This window comes from Ptychodera flava, chromosome 1 (genome assembly GCF_041260155.1).
Source record: "Ptychodera flava strain L36383 chromosome 1, AS_Pfla_20210202, whole genome shotgun sequence".
In the NCBI taxonomy this organism is placed as follows: Eukaryota; Metazoa; Hemichordata; class Enteropneusta; family Ptychoderidae; genus Ptychodera; species Ptychodera flava.
The window spans coordinates 34,002,642-34,017,404 of record NC_091928.1 but is presented as its reverse complement, the minus strand read 5'-3'; the positions used below and the strand labels follow the sequence as shown (position 1 = coordinate 34,017,404).

The 14,763-nt window shown below is 37.6% G+C and overlaps 1 long non-coding RNA gene across 2 annotated transcripts in view; it reads right to left on the bottom strand.

Moving 5' to 3' along the window:
* Positions 1–1,276: 1,276 nt before the first annotated feature.
* Positions 1,277–14,763, bottom strand: part of LOC139135738 (uncharacterized) — a 429,492-nt gene continuing 416,005 nt past the window's right edge. For both annotated transcript variants that reach the window (XR_011553026.1, XR_011553025.1), the window contains exons 2-5: positions 6,443–6,559; positions 5,178–5,417; positions 2,594–2,736; positions 1,277–2,028 (exon numbers count right to left, since the gene is read on the bottom strand). This is a non-coding gene — a long non-coding RNA (uncharacterized lncRNA). The remainder of the gene's footprint in view (positions 2,029–2,593; positions 2,737–5,177; positions 5,418–6,442; positions 6,560–14,763) is intronic.

The following is a 14,763-nucleotide window of genomic DNA, read 5'->3' as shown; positions in this document are numbered from 1 at the left end:
ATTGCCTGAAATCCATATCGCACAAGCTTGAAGATATATCTCCTTGGAAGCCATCATTGCTTACAGCCGGGGGGCGGGGGGGGGGGGGGGGGGGGGGGGGGGGGGGGGGGGGGGGGGGGGGGGGGGGGGGGGGGGGTCAGAGGAATATGAAGGGGGTCACTCAAAATATTGAAAGCTATAGGGGGGGGGTTACTCAAAATGTTGAGAGAAAGAAGGCGGTTACTCAATTTTTGGTGCAAAATGTATTGAAACGTTGGTGCAAAATGTATTGAAACACGTACCTCTCAGATTGCACCACTTCACACATCAATTTCTAAAAATTTTTACTCAGTAAAATTACACATTGAAAACACCTCTGAGATTACGCCAAACTGTACCAATGCACACTACAATTTCTCAAATTTTTCCATGCAAGGGAGATGAGCAAGCCCGTCGGACACTTTCCCCATCAGCCTTCCGCATGTTCTTCAATCAGTACTTTCAAAGTCTACCCTATCAGATATCCCAGTGAGGACCCTGTTATGATACCCATCCACATTAAACAATACTGTATGTGGTTGTATACTGGTTATAGTGTGACCTTTGACATCTATGTTTTGTTGTGACTTTGAATTTCATTTTGTTGGTTTCACCTTTTTCAACCGTCATGAGATAACCAATGATTATCTAGCAGGGTACACTAGGATTTGAATGGTCTTTACTATTGCTGTATTTATGTAAATTATATAAAATACATGTATTGAAATTTAAGTTTTCAAAAGTGAGGGGGAGGGGGTCAGTCAAAATTTCCATGTAAGAGAGGGGGTTACTCAAGTTCATCATGGTTTTGGGGGGGGGGGCGGGTACTTGAAATTTTAGAGTTTCCGACAAAATTCCTCCAACATCCCCCCCACCCCCCCACCCCCCCTTAGGCTGTAAATAATGACAGCTTCCAATGAAATTTGGGCTGCAGTGTAGCTGTATCTTTTTGATGAATTTTTCACAAATTTTATAATATCAACTCTAGTTTCTTGTTCTTCTTCTGAAAGCTTACTGGGAAACAAAGTACCTATATATATCATACATGTGCACATTGCAATGTTATTGACCAGTATATGTAAATCTGGGTCCTGATCAGTGTTCCCGCTAAGGCTTATTGCGCGCCAATTGCGCAGTGTCTCCGACTGCTCTCGCAGGCAGTTGAAATTTCATGTTTTGCGCAACTTTAGTCTCAGTCATTTCGATCGGTAGTTTTGGAAACGATAACTCGGGGTGAAATGTGCGATCTCGACGTAGATTTTACTTCCGCGTTTCGGGTTTAGCGCCCGTTGGTGGCGCAGTTGCCACCAACGTTCATTGTACGTTGTGACGTACCTCAGTAAATTAGCATATACATGAACGGACCCAGCTGTGAGACAATAATCCGACGTATCTCAACACAGTCCCGGAGGGACCGTGATCTCAAGTTGCGCACCCTCTTGAAACCTCAGAGGGAACACTGGTCCTGATTGACATGTACACCTCTGGAGCAGAAAAAGTGATAATGGCATGTTTATAAACAATCATCACAAGTGACAATTACCTACAGGTTTGTTATTATACTACAGAGATCACCATGATACTGAGGGGAGGCATGAAATAATAATTGTGTTTTCTCAGTGCTCTGAAAGTTGAATTTTTCCTCTCTTTGAGCTGGACTACCTTAAACAGTTCTGTGTACTAGCTGTAATATGATGATGCTTAGTATTGCGGGTTATATCTTTTAAGTTGCCCACTGTTTGTCTGTGGTAGGTGTAGTGGTTTAGGAGTTTTTGATCCCAACATACATGTACATACAATCTGTGTGCTGAGCAGTGTAAGGGTTCACGTCTGTCCACCATACTGACTAATACAAATCCTCTACCAAATGGAGATGCAATCCCACTGTCTTCATCTTGAGACAACTGTCCCTGGTAGTTGGTTCCTTTCTTTGCGTGGTAAAATGCTGCCTTGAAGTCGGTTTTGGATTTATCTTGCTTCCTCTTCTGCATGGATATACACACCTGTTCCCTAACATAGAAATAATAATAAACTCATGGAAGACAATCATGGACCAATCATGGAAGATAATAATTTCTCTTCACAAAAAAGTTAGTTTATTTGTGTGTTACATATCCAAGAATTCTTGTGTACAAAGAACAAATAAATTTATTTTTGTCTCCGCTATATGCATGTTTCTCTAACCTAGACATCTCAACCACACTTTTTCCTTCTTGCTCATGTCATATGTAATATATTGGCTACAACCAATGTCCTGCACAGTTTAAGAATGAGGATTGCTATCACATGCATGTTGTGTATAATTCTGGATGGATTAGTGTTAAGCTGATGCACCTGCATAGTTGCTGCTGGCAATGTCAATTAAAATACAGCAATGTATCACTTATGTTTTTGTGAACCTGTGTTTCTAATTAGTATTCTTGTAATTGTAAAGATGCTATACATGTGTAGCTATATAAAGACAACTAACATAAAACACTTTGTGCAAGTTACAAGATACCGCTTCCAGCACATCTTTGCAACAGTCACTTGTGTACATATACTTGGGTGCAAGGACTGAATGGAAGAAATTTACCTGTTGTTTGATCATTTCCATTCATCTTTCGTTATAATGTCATGGTCCAAGTCCAATTCAAAGCCCTCCACTTTGTCTTTAACGCTCTTTGTCAAGGTCAATGATATTTCTCATCCTTGATATTGCAGCATTCACTGCTGATCCTGAATTGTAAACAGATAGACTCATGATTACTTATAACTCTTTAAATGACAATGATAACCGGAATGATTAAAATACATTTGATGATGGGATGTATTGCTGGGATGAATTGTAAACACTCTGTATGTCCTTAACCCTAATGATGATAAGTATTACACACATGTAAACGTTATAAATCACGTGTGCATACCAGATGTATTCTCTCATTGGAATATATTTCATCATAACAGTTTTATGGATCCTACGAATGAAGCTACATGTATTGAATGTCTAGTCATGTGCATATCATCTGCATTTCACTAGGCAATTGGTCATAGAGTGCCAAGTCTAAAGAAAATTTTTTAGCAAATTCAGCTAAAAAGAGAAAATAACTTCACCAAAAATGTGTAAGCCATGATTATCACAACAAAATTACTGATTAAATACTAGTAGAGGTGTAATACATTTGATCTACTCAAGAGGGTATTTTAAAAAGAACTACAACTGTGTATGACAACAGCAGTGTTTCCGCTGCCACTCGCAAGAGCGTGAAATGGGAAATGAAATGTCTGCAGATTGGGAAATATTTTTCAACTATCCTTCGCAAAACTGGTTAGTGCTATTTTTCAGGGGGCTGATCGAGAGTGTAGTTAAAAGGCAGAGATATTTTTCAACATCCCTGGGTGGTCATTCTTTCCTCGCTTTAGTGTGCAGTCTCAGAAAACTATTATAATCAGTAACAAGTGATATGCCATGCTTTCAGATGGCTGCATGCAATGACCTTGTTATTTTATGATGACAAGTGCTTTGTAAACAATGCTTCTAACATAGTCAGGAAACACTGATTCCAGTGTATTTTCAAAAACTAAGCAGACAGCAGCAGCCAATGACAGCAAGGGTGGTGAACAGAATGAAACCAGTGTTTCAAAAACCGGCACCTTAGAACACTTCTGTGGCAACCTCAGAGGCAGCTATAAATGAGTGCAGCATGGTAAACTGTCAATTGGATGACGTCCTGAGCCTAACTTCATGCAAATACAATGACCTAGGCCTATCCACAAAACAATTATTCAGCATCGCAGGTGACCCTGGGCTAGCCAGAATACACATACAGGTACCTGCTATGGAAAATGACCCAGGCCTATCCTGAATACAATAACGGTACATATTTTATTGAAAATGACCCACGCCTATCCTGAATACGATACAGGTACAGACTGTTTGTATTGATGATAGGCCTTGGTCATCTCCCATTTGTATTCTACATAGGCCTGAGTCATCTTACATGTACATACTGTGTGCATGTATGTGTATTGTGGATTGGCTTAGGTCATCTTCCATTGCATATTATATATTATGTGTATTGTGGATATGTCTGTGCCATCTTCCATACCATGTGAATGCATTTGGATTGAGGATAGGCCCGGGTTATCTTCCATACCGTGTACATGTATTTGTGGATATAGGCAGGGGTCACTTTCTGCCATGATGTGTAAAAGTACTGAATATAACACTGTATTGTGGATAGGCATAGGTCATAAATTTGCATGAAGATATAACTAGGATGTTGTCCAGTTGAATGTTTACAATGCTGAACAACAAGCAGCACACTGTGACATGCTAAGTCGTGTTCGAGTACAAGTAAGCAAAAAATCCGCAGAGTTGCAGGGTAGGAGTAGTTACAAAAAAAAGAAAGTGTGCCAGGAATAGTTCGTTGAATTTCCATGGCTAGTGTTTGAATAAGAGAAGAGTCAGCTTTTTTTTCTGTAAGACATGTGGCCAGACAGGACATTTTAACATATACACCCAGTTTGATTTGAAACTAAAGCATTCACTGTTTGGACTACCAATAGAAAGAGGCGACTGTTTACACCTAGTGTACAAAATGTAATTACCAGTACACCTTCTTAAAGTGAACAGTTGGTGTAAAAATTAGACTCTGTGATTGGAGAACTGAAAGCACTTGATGACTGAGGCAGAAGCTATGGATCTTTCAAAGGAAACATCTTGAAGTTACCCTGTCAATGATGTAATACTTGTGATACATCTTGATACATTTACAAAAGTGCAAGTCACATAAGTGTTTGGCACACAGGAAATAAAATTTGTTGTGAATGTTATTAAGAAAGCAGTTTGTTCCATAAAAAATAGTTGTTTATTTACATTGCCACTGATTATCAGTCGTTCAGGATGGTCCTACTTAAATTTTTAAATCACAAATGGACCTGGTAATGTATTACCTTGAATGTAAATGATTATTGGACTAGTTTAATGTCATCTTGCCATTGTAGCAACTGATAGGACCCACCTGAGTATACAACTGTCAGTTGGATAAAAATCATAAATGCAATTACATGTAATTTTGATGGCTATAGTTCTGGCTAATCAATTTTGGTCTCAATTAGCCATAATGGCTTAGGGGAAAATTTAGCCAGTGGAAACACTGAACAGTGTAAGTACAAACCTGTGCCACAGCAAGGACCCATTGTCTTAGGAAAGTATATATATTGATGAAAGACTCCCTCAATTCCACAGGTTTTTGCTCTGCATTATGTCAACACCACGATCTCTGTTCAGTTTTGGCTGTTTGCATAGCCACACACTGTGTTATTTCCTTTGCAATGGAGGATGGTATTGTCACTATGTTGCTTTTCACCTGGTTGTCATTGCCCAGTATGCACTGTCTCAGCAAGGGATCTTGAATCTGATTAGGTGAAAAGAAAACATTAACTTGAAGCATGCAATGTAAATATTATCTCCTGCAAGTTGCTGACATTAGTTTACATCAGTTCATTCTAAAATATGGCTTTTTATATGCAAGATAAGACAACTTGATTGTTTATGACTTCTGTAATTTTAATTAAACTATAACTTTGCCCCAAACCCATTGTATTCACTGGTGATTGTGGACCTTTTTAAGGAAACAGGTACATAATGTAGGTCAAGACGTGTATTCAAGCAAGTAGCAATATATTTATTTATATATTTATTTCAAAGGAAGACCAACAGGAACAAGTCACATTAACAGGCTCCATAAAATATACATAAAATATAAATGCATAAGTAGTACAATAAAACAATAAACAACACAACAACTATATGAAACCATTAAAAATATGTACATATTTAAGCATGACATTCTGACCAGGCATCTGAAACTTTGACAAGATAAAGTGATGTCAATGGCAGGGCTGGAAATGCACAATTCATTTAGAGTAGCCATATATCTTTGAAGAGCCAAGTACCTAAATACATTGAGTTTTATACTGCGAGTCTAAAAAACAATGCGGGTTCTAGTACATGTAGTTTACTGAGGAACATCAAAATTAATATGAAACATGACTGGGGACAATCATACACATTATTCTTATATTTCTAAAAAAATATAAATAATTTCCAATGATAAAGAGGCCAAAGGTTCAAACGCTTGCAGAATTCTTCATAATTATTTCGGCTGTAAGGATGCTATGTTTGAAACAAAGGAACTTCATGAATTTCATTTGCACTTGCTTTATTTTGTCCTGTTGTTTTTTTTGCCAAGGAGACCACACTAAAGACGCATATTCTAAAATACTTACATGTATTACATAAGTTATGTACAAAGCAATTGATGTTGGAAAAAGTATCCGCCAAATAAAACAGAGCATGCGAAAAGCTTAACTGATAATGAATGAGACATGTGCAGGAAATTAAAATAAAAAATAATTAAAAATTTAAAACAAATCTTACCTGATGAAGGATTTTATTAAAGATCAGTTATCCATCTTTTGCTTCTTGTTCCTTCTAAGTTTCACATACATGTACCTCTGAGGCTTTACGACCAGGGTACGTGAGGTATACTTACAGCTGTAGGCAAATATCAATGAAAACAATTAGAATCTTGCAGATAATCCTATTCCTCACTGTCTGTACAATGGATACTCAACTTTATAATCATGAATATATGGGTCAAATGATTAGTAAAATCATTCACTCATTCATTATGTATTACCATGCTATATACATCTCATTTAATGGTCGAGCTGAACCATGTGACTGACCAACAATACACAGCAATGGTTTGTTTTTATGTCCGTGAAATGAATAATAATGCTAACATTGTAACTTTTCAGCAAACATGTAAATTGTCAATTGTACAAAGATCAAAATAGTGACAACATCACTGTTCGCTCCCATATAAGTTATCAAAACAAGTCAACAATTGTATGAAACATGGACATACATACAGACAGACTGACATACACAGACTGGCACAGAGTGATGACATTGACCCCAAGTGTGCCTTGGCCCATGGAGAGTGGTAAAGATATAGCAAACAGCTGAATGTAATGATAAAATAGTTAAGTATAGGCCTATACAGGCACTGAGAGTGAATACGTTACAGCAATTTGATTAGTTTCTTTTCCTTTTCAACTTCTGTGATAATCTTTAAGACAATCAATCTGCAAGGCAGTTTATGTATTGACAAATATGCTATCTTTTACAAGCACACAGCAAACTGTTCTTGATTTTTCATTTACAATATTTGACATAGACTGAAATACATAACATGCAACCAATGTTTACACTTTGCCCATACACCAGATACATGGAGAAATTTCAACATACAATCATCAACTCAGAAACCCTACAGGGAAAAGTAAACATTGTTTTCTTCCAGAACAGCTGGTGCATCCACATATGGAACAACTTACAAACTTAACCAATTACACAAGGATGATGACACAAGAGATAAAGTTAAACTGTGGTGAACTTGACTATTCCTTTCAAATCCTTAATAACTTGACATCTTAAACTAAAATACACTGCATGGTTAATTGTGTGCAAAAATACATCGGGGTGGACCATTTGATAAGGGATGGTGTGTGAAAGATCGATGAGGTACATTATCTTTTTTATCCGATCCATTGTACATTCTGTTTTCCCCACCTTCCCACCTTTTCTTTTTGTCAAACCTTCTCTGGCTGAATTTTTTATTGGCATTTGTTTGGAATTTTTTCAAAATCTGCCAGGATTTTTTTACTGCATTTCAACACCAAATACAGTTTACCATATCAAATGCTTACTAAATAACCACATTATATTCTCTTAGTTCCAGTAGGTATAAAATTACCAAAAAAATCTTAAAATACAAAATGAAAGATATCCCTGTAAAACTGAGAGTTTCACAAAGTTGCCCCAAAATTCAAAATTCCGGATTTCAACTTAATTTCAATATATCTTATTAACAAAAACCCTAAGAACCGGTTTACTAAATATCAAAGCAATCAGACTGGTAAATTTTGAGAAACAAATTTTTTGACCAAAAATGAGAAAAATTGCCCCCAAAATACAAAATTGCAGATTTCATCCTAATTTTAAATATATATCTAATTAACGTAAACCCTAGTAACCTGTACACTAGATATCAAAGCTACCAGATCAGAAGTTTTAGGAGAAAAAATTTTGACCAAAAAAGGCAAAAATTGCCCCCAAAATAAAAAAAAAATTGCCAGTTTCAACATACCTTCAATACATTATATTGAGATTAATCTTAGATACCTGTATACCAAATATCAAAGCTATCAAATCAGTAGTTTTTGGATAAAAAAAAAATTATCAAAAATTGGGAAAATTGCCCCAACATTGCAAATATGACAATATCAATACAATTTGTACAAGCGTGACTGAGTTCATCCTGAGGAACATGAATATCAAGTTTCATAGCAATCAGACGAGTGATTTCAGAGAACAAGATTTTTTTACTAAAACGGAAAAAATACCCTAAAAATACAAACATGCAAATTTCATCCCAATTTTTGCACACATAATTTAAATTACCTAAAGAAATCTGCATACCAAGTTTCAACCAAATCTGACCATGCTTACTGAGTTTTAGCCATTTGCAGGATTTTCCTTTTTTCCCTCATTTGCATATTTTTGGCACTGACATGTTCATTTGAACAAATTCACATCTCCACCCCTAGGTGCACCTGTACACCAAATACTAAGACAGCAGGTGCTACGGTTTTGGAGTTTTTGACGTGGACGGACATACATACATACATACATACATACATACATACATACATACATACATACATACATACATACATACATACATACATACATACATACATACATACATACATACATACAGACGAAATTTTTCCACCATACAAGAATATATATGCATATATACATATGCATATATGGGAGCTAATAATCAATTACAAAAACAAAATGAAGCACTTGTGGGCCAAATTATACTTTTTTAAAAAAATCTCCAGATTGCCAAATTTTAGGGTGGGCATGACCGTGCATTGCCTATTACATGCCTTGATGTGAGTGCAAATCAGTGAATTGATTTGAAAAGGAATATCTGGGTAGTTAGTGGGTCGGTTAACGATGTACTGACTGGTTTCCATGGTGACCCAGGCCAGTGAAGCACTTCAATGTTTTCTACATCTTAGTAGACGCTTAATGATAGATGTAAAATATACATGCACACACTTTTTTTTTACTTTCGTTAAAATCCGTTTGATGTTGGTCGATAATGGTAAAATTGTTTGAAAATGTCCTGCATATAACTACATTGTAAATGTCATATAGCATTTGTAACCATGAAGAGGCATGTAATAAAAATATTGTTGCCTGAATACATGGGTTATGTGCCCTCGCAGCAGGAGACAATTTGCCCTCCTGGCGTCAGGCATATTGTCACCTGTTCTCGGGCACATAAACCCATATATTTAGGCAATAATATATATTATATCAAACCAGTATATTGATGGTGTAAATACAGCCATCCGATTGGTCGAGACGCGAAAAGAACCGTGGTATATTGGCGATATACACGGCTGGCACACGCTCGAGCTCTCAGCTTGAGCAAAAATCCGTTTTTTGACGTTCCACACCACAATTTCAATATACTATTATGATATAATAGCAATAAATCACACCCAGCGACGGTATACCACGAGATTTTGACCAGTTCACTCCATAAATACACTCGCTATCGCTCGTGCATATATGTCGTGAACTGGTCAAAATCTCGTGGTATACCATTGCTAGGTGTGCTTTATTTTCACATGGGAATTTTTGTAAATCTTGATGGTTTTCTAGGGTTTGTTGATAATATCATGAAAATACAAGACTCTGCCTCGACCATTAACATTTATCTATACGCTTGGGCAAAACTGAAAGCCAAAATAAGCATGCTCGCTAAGCCTTGTTAATTCTTGACTTTCCGCTTGCCCTTGGCCATAAATGAATAATAATGGTCAGGGCATCACCCATTATTTCTAAATATTAATTACATTAATCATTAATTAATATGGTTAACATAAGTGTGATAAGGGCATTTATGTACAAGAAATAAATTTGGAATTTCCCCAAATGCACTCCATGTATACAAGGCTGCCAATAGAACAAGGAACAATTTTTTCCAATACAAAACTGACTACATTTTTGCACTCTGTAGACTTGCTCCAAGTCTGTGGGCATATAAATATTAAAAATTAATAAATTGAAGGAATAAACTTCTGCAGACTGCAAGGCTAGGTGGTGGGCTGGTGCTCAGATAGTGGGGTGAATGCTTTTCCCCACAGACTTGTAAACCTTGCAGGGTTTCAATAGCGATAAATAATTCATATGACGTCAGGTAATAAATATGCATGACATATAATCTCAATCTTACTCAAGCATAATTTTCCAACTAATTATAATCAAAGTGAGACTTGAGTGGACACCGTGGGTCACCAGTATGTATTAGGGAGATGGTGCAGTGGCAAAGAATGTGAAATTTTCAGAAGAGTTACTTTCAGAATGTGCTTAGGAATACAATTCAGAATAACATTCAGACACTCACTATGTGAGATAATATTCTGTATATTCCAGAAGAGTCCTTTCAGAATGTGCTTTGGAATACAATTCAGAATAATATTCAGACACTCACTATGTGAGATAATATTCTGTATAGAAGTAACAAGTCATTGACATTGACATAGTCCCCACTTGTAATAGGAGTATTCGTCTTGATGGGGCAGGGAAATGAGGTCATTAAGAAGTATCACTGGAGTGTATATGTTCAGATCTATAAGGTTATGCATATATATGCATATTCAAGGTCAAAGGTCATCAAGGTCACGTGACATTTGAAAAAAAACCCCATTGTATTGCTAATTAATCCATATATGCCAAAATTCAGACCTCTAGCTCTATTGGCTTGCCCACAATTATATATGGGCATAATTAACGAGGTAAAGCATGTGTTGTCATAAGGTCTCCCATCCTACTAAATATAAAGGACATAGCACTTGTGGTTACTTATTTATTGACATAATCGTGTATTTTACGTAAAAGGTTATCGAGGTCACATGACATTTTGTCAAAAAATTCTATCCTATAGTCTGTCCCTATATACTAAAAATCATACATTTACCTCTATTGGCTTGCTCAAAATTAGATATGCACATAATTAATGAGGTACAATATGTGGCGTCATAAGGTGTCCCATCATACCAAATATGAAGGGTGTAGCACTTGTGGTTCCTGAGTTATAGACAAATATGTATATTTGAGGTCAAAGGTCATTGAGGTCACGTGACATTTTTTCAAAAAAATTGTATTGCTAAGTTATCCCTACATACCAAAAATCAGACCTCTTGCTCTATTAGCTCGCTCAAATTAGATATGTGCATAATTAATGAGGAACAATATGTGGCGTCATAAGGTGTCCCATCATACCAAATATGAAGGTGTAGCACTTGTGGTTACTGAGTTATGGACAAATATGTATATTTGAGGTCAAAGGTCACCGAGGTCACGTGACATTTTGTCAAAAAAATTGTATTGCTAAGTTATCCATATATACCAAAAATCAGACCTCTAGCTCTATTGGCTTGCTCAAAATTAGATATGCACATAATTAATGAGGTACAATAGTGGCATCATAGGGTGTCCCATCATACCATATATGAAAGGTTTAGCACTTGTGGTTACCGAGTTATGGACAAATATGTATTCACGTGACATTTTGTGAAAGCGTCTGAGATATCTGCGTGAACGGATGGACTCACATGGATGGACTGACGGACTGACATGACCCAATCTATGAGCCCCCTGGACTTTATCTGTGGGGACTAAAAACTGTGTCACTGCATCCTTTTTGCAATATGAATACGATGAGAAACTAAATTTTTATTTTTCTTGGCCTTATACATGGGAGTCTATGGACTGCCTTATACCACAGGGGGCTGTCTACATGTCCGTCCCCAGGGGTGGGTAGGTGTTTCGTTGTATCGCTAATAAAGATATATTCTACCAACCTTTGGTGTTTCGGTCTTATTAGCACTGCCCTTGACAATCTTGCGTATACGTTTTATCAACATGCTGTGTCTATTATCTGATGAGTTTGAGTGCCTAATTAGCCAAAGTAATCAAGGGTAAATTACTAATCTGTGGACGCTCTCACCAGTTTATCACCGGATTAAATTTGACAAAGTCATAACGAACGCACCAGCAAGGTATAACTGAAGAAAGGGCTGAAACTCTCAAAAGCCGTGTCCAGAGGTGGTCCGTAAAACTAGTGGACACTTTATATTCATGTATTCATAAACAAACAGAAGGCAAAACAAACTTGAATATTCATTTGTAAACGAACAGGTCGGAAAGGAGGACCTCCCAGGAATGCGTGGTATGTGTTCAAACACACCTTGGTAACGTATCGGAGATGTTTTATACTCTTCCTGCATGCTGGCCCGGCAAATACCACGTTGGTCGACGTGTCTAACACCGCATCGAACTGAATCAGACTTCACGGGTATATTGAAAAATTCCGTGTTAGTCGAGAACAAGAACAGAAAAGACTTTATTAACTCGACGTTCGAGCTCGCCTTCAACTTGTCCAGTTTATCAACTGCGTTCTTGCAATACGTACACTTTTGTATTAGTCTTTTTTTCAAATAACAAAAGACATGTTTTACATACGACCGATTATGTGCTCTGCAGTACAAGCAGTGTTGTGGGTTGGTGACTACGTGCTTGCAAATGTTATACACCGCGGTATTTTGCTTTGAATTTTTCAATTCACCCATGTGCTAAGTTAAAACACAAACAAGAAGGTCGAGTGTTCTCTCTGCAAATCAAGAAGTATTTCGAACACGAACGATTCAGATAATTTGACCTCAACATTACTAGCTACGCAGCTCGAAAGTTATGCTCAGAAACAGGACGGGAACATTAGTCAAAGCCGGATTTTGCATGGAAAGCATGCAATGTACTGCATACTGCTTATGCTCCCTTGGGTCTGAGACTCTCGCCCTCTCGGCCATAAACGTCATTGAGCTGCCAAGAATATGATAGTGCAGTCGCATGAATCTGTGTATATTTTGATACATTATTTTATCAATCCTTATACTCAACTACCTAACGCATCAAACAAGGGTCATGTCAGGTTCTTAGGACATTCTCCAAAAGACATATAATCGATTAGTGTCGCGGAATGATTTTCACCAGGTTGAGAACTAATAAATAAATGGTCGTCAGTGTGTCTTCGCATATCAAATCGACAAGTGTATTACTAACTTCGAGGGATCACATCCTTCACTTTAAAGTTGTTTTTATACAAAACACATTTTCGAGAAAGCTGACGTACACGGGAACGACACAGCGACTGAGTCCGACGGAGGCGAAAAAAACAGTGCATTCGCATTTGTGTCCGATGTACACATCTCTGTTATTCCATTCTATCAGTCGACGAAGCCTACGTCAAATTGTAGTGAACTCCGAGCAAAGTCCCACATAACGTTAGGCGAGCCAGTGGCCATATGATGATGGATTGCATAAACTTCGAAGTCTAACATCCTTAACTGTAAAGCTGCGGTTTTTATACAAAAACACATTTTTGGTAAAGCGAATGTGCGAGGGAAAGACGGGGAAAGACACCGTGATCGCGCGACTGAGTCCGACAGCGGCGCAAGAAGTGTTTCCCCGACAGTCAGACATATACAGTATGCTATATCATGCATTTCTAAAGCGTGTCCAAACGTTGACATAAAAAGATATGTCCGAAAGGTTTTGTATAGTTATTACATAATGTTACGCAGGGTTTCACGCGGGTTCAAAACTGACATAAAAAGATATGGTGTCCAAAAAATTCGTTTTATTCAGCTGACTGATTTATCGTCTTTGACTGATTAATCGTCTTTGCTATGGCCTAAACATCCCCGTTTTCGTTCGACACGACTGTGACATCAATATCTCCCCAACGTATAGATCAACCTGGTTGAGTATTACTATGCTTCCAATGTGTCTTCGCAGCTTTCATCTCGTCTGGAAACGAATAAGCATATATAAGGCATGAAAATACTTTTGCCGACTAGTCAGTTTTCTGTTTACAAGCGGCGAGTTTCTTCCCGCAAACGATGACCGGCTGTAGTCAAAATACATAGATTGTCATGTCCGTGTTTATAAACACCGATGAGCTTGACCCTCGATCCCAAAGCATGTTGGCTAATTTGTTTACCTCTATCGATCATGTGGGCTTAAACTAAACATTTCTAAGGTCAAAGTGTTGTAGTTCTGGCTTCCGGTCTGACGGACCACATCGGGACACTGACTCCACCGCTTCGATTAGCGTCCTACAGCACAAAGAAGCAACCGACGAAGGCATAAATTGGCCTGTCCCCATTTAAACATGTCAGAAAACTGTTGACGTTCGAAAAATTAGGAAATGTTTATTGTAAAGTAGATTTCTGTGAACACGGCTTTTGAGAGTTTCAGCCCTTTCTTCAGTTATACCTTGCTGGTGCGTTCGTTATTGACTTTGTCAAATTTAATCCGGTGATAATCTGGTGAGAGCGTCCACAGATTAGTAATTTACCCTTGATTACTTTGGCTAATTAGGCACTCAAACTCATCAGATAATAGATACAGCATGTTGATAAAACGTATACGCAAGATTGTCAAGGGCAGTGCTAAGTTAAGACCGAAACACCAAAGGTCGGTAGAATATATCTTTATTAGCGATACCTGGGGACGGACATGTAGACAACCCCCTGTGCTTATAC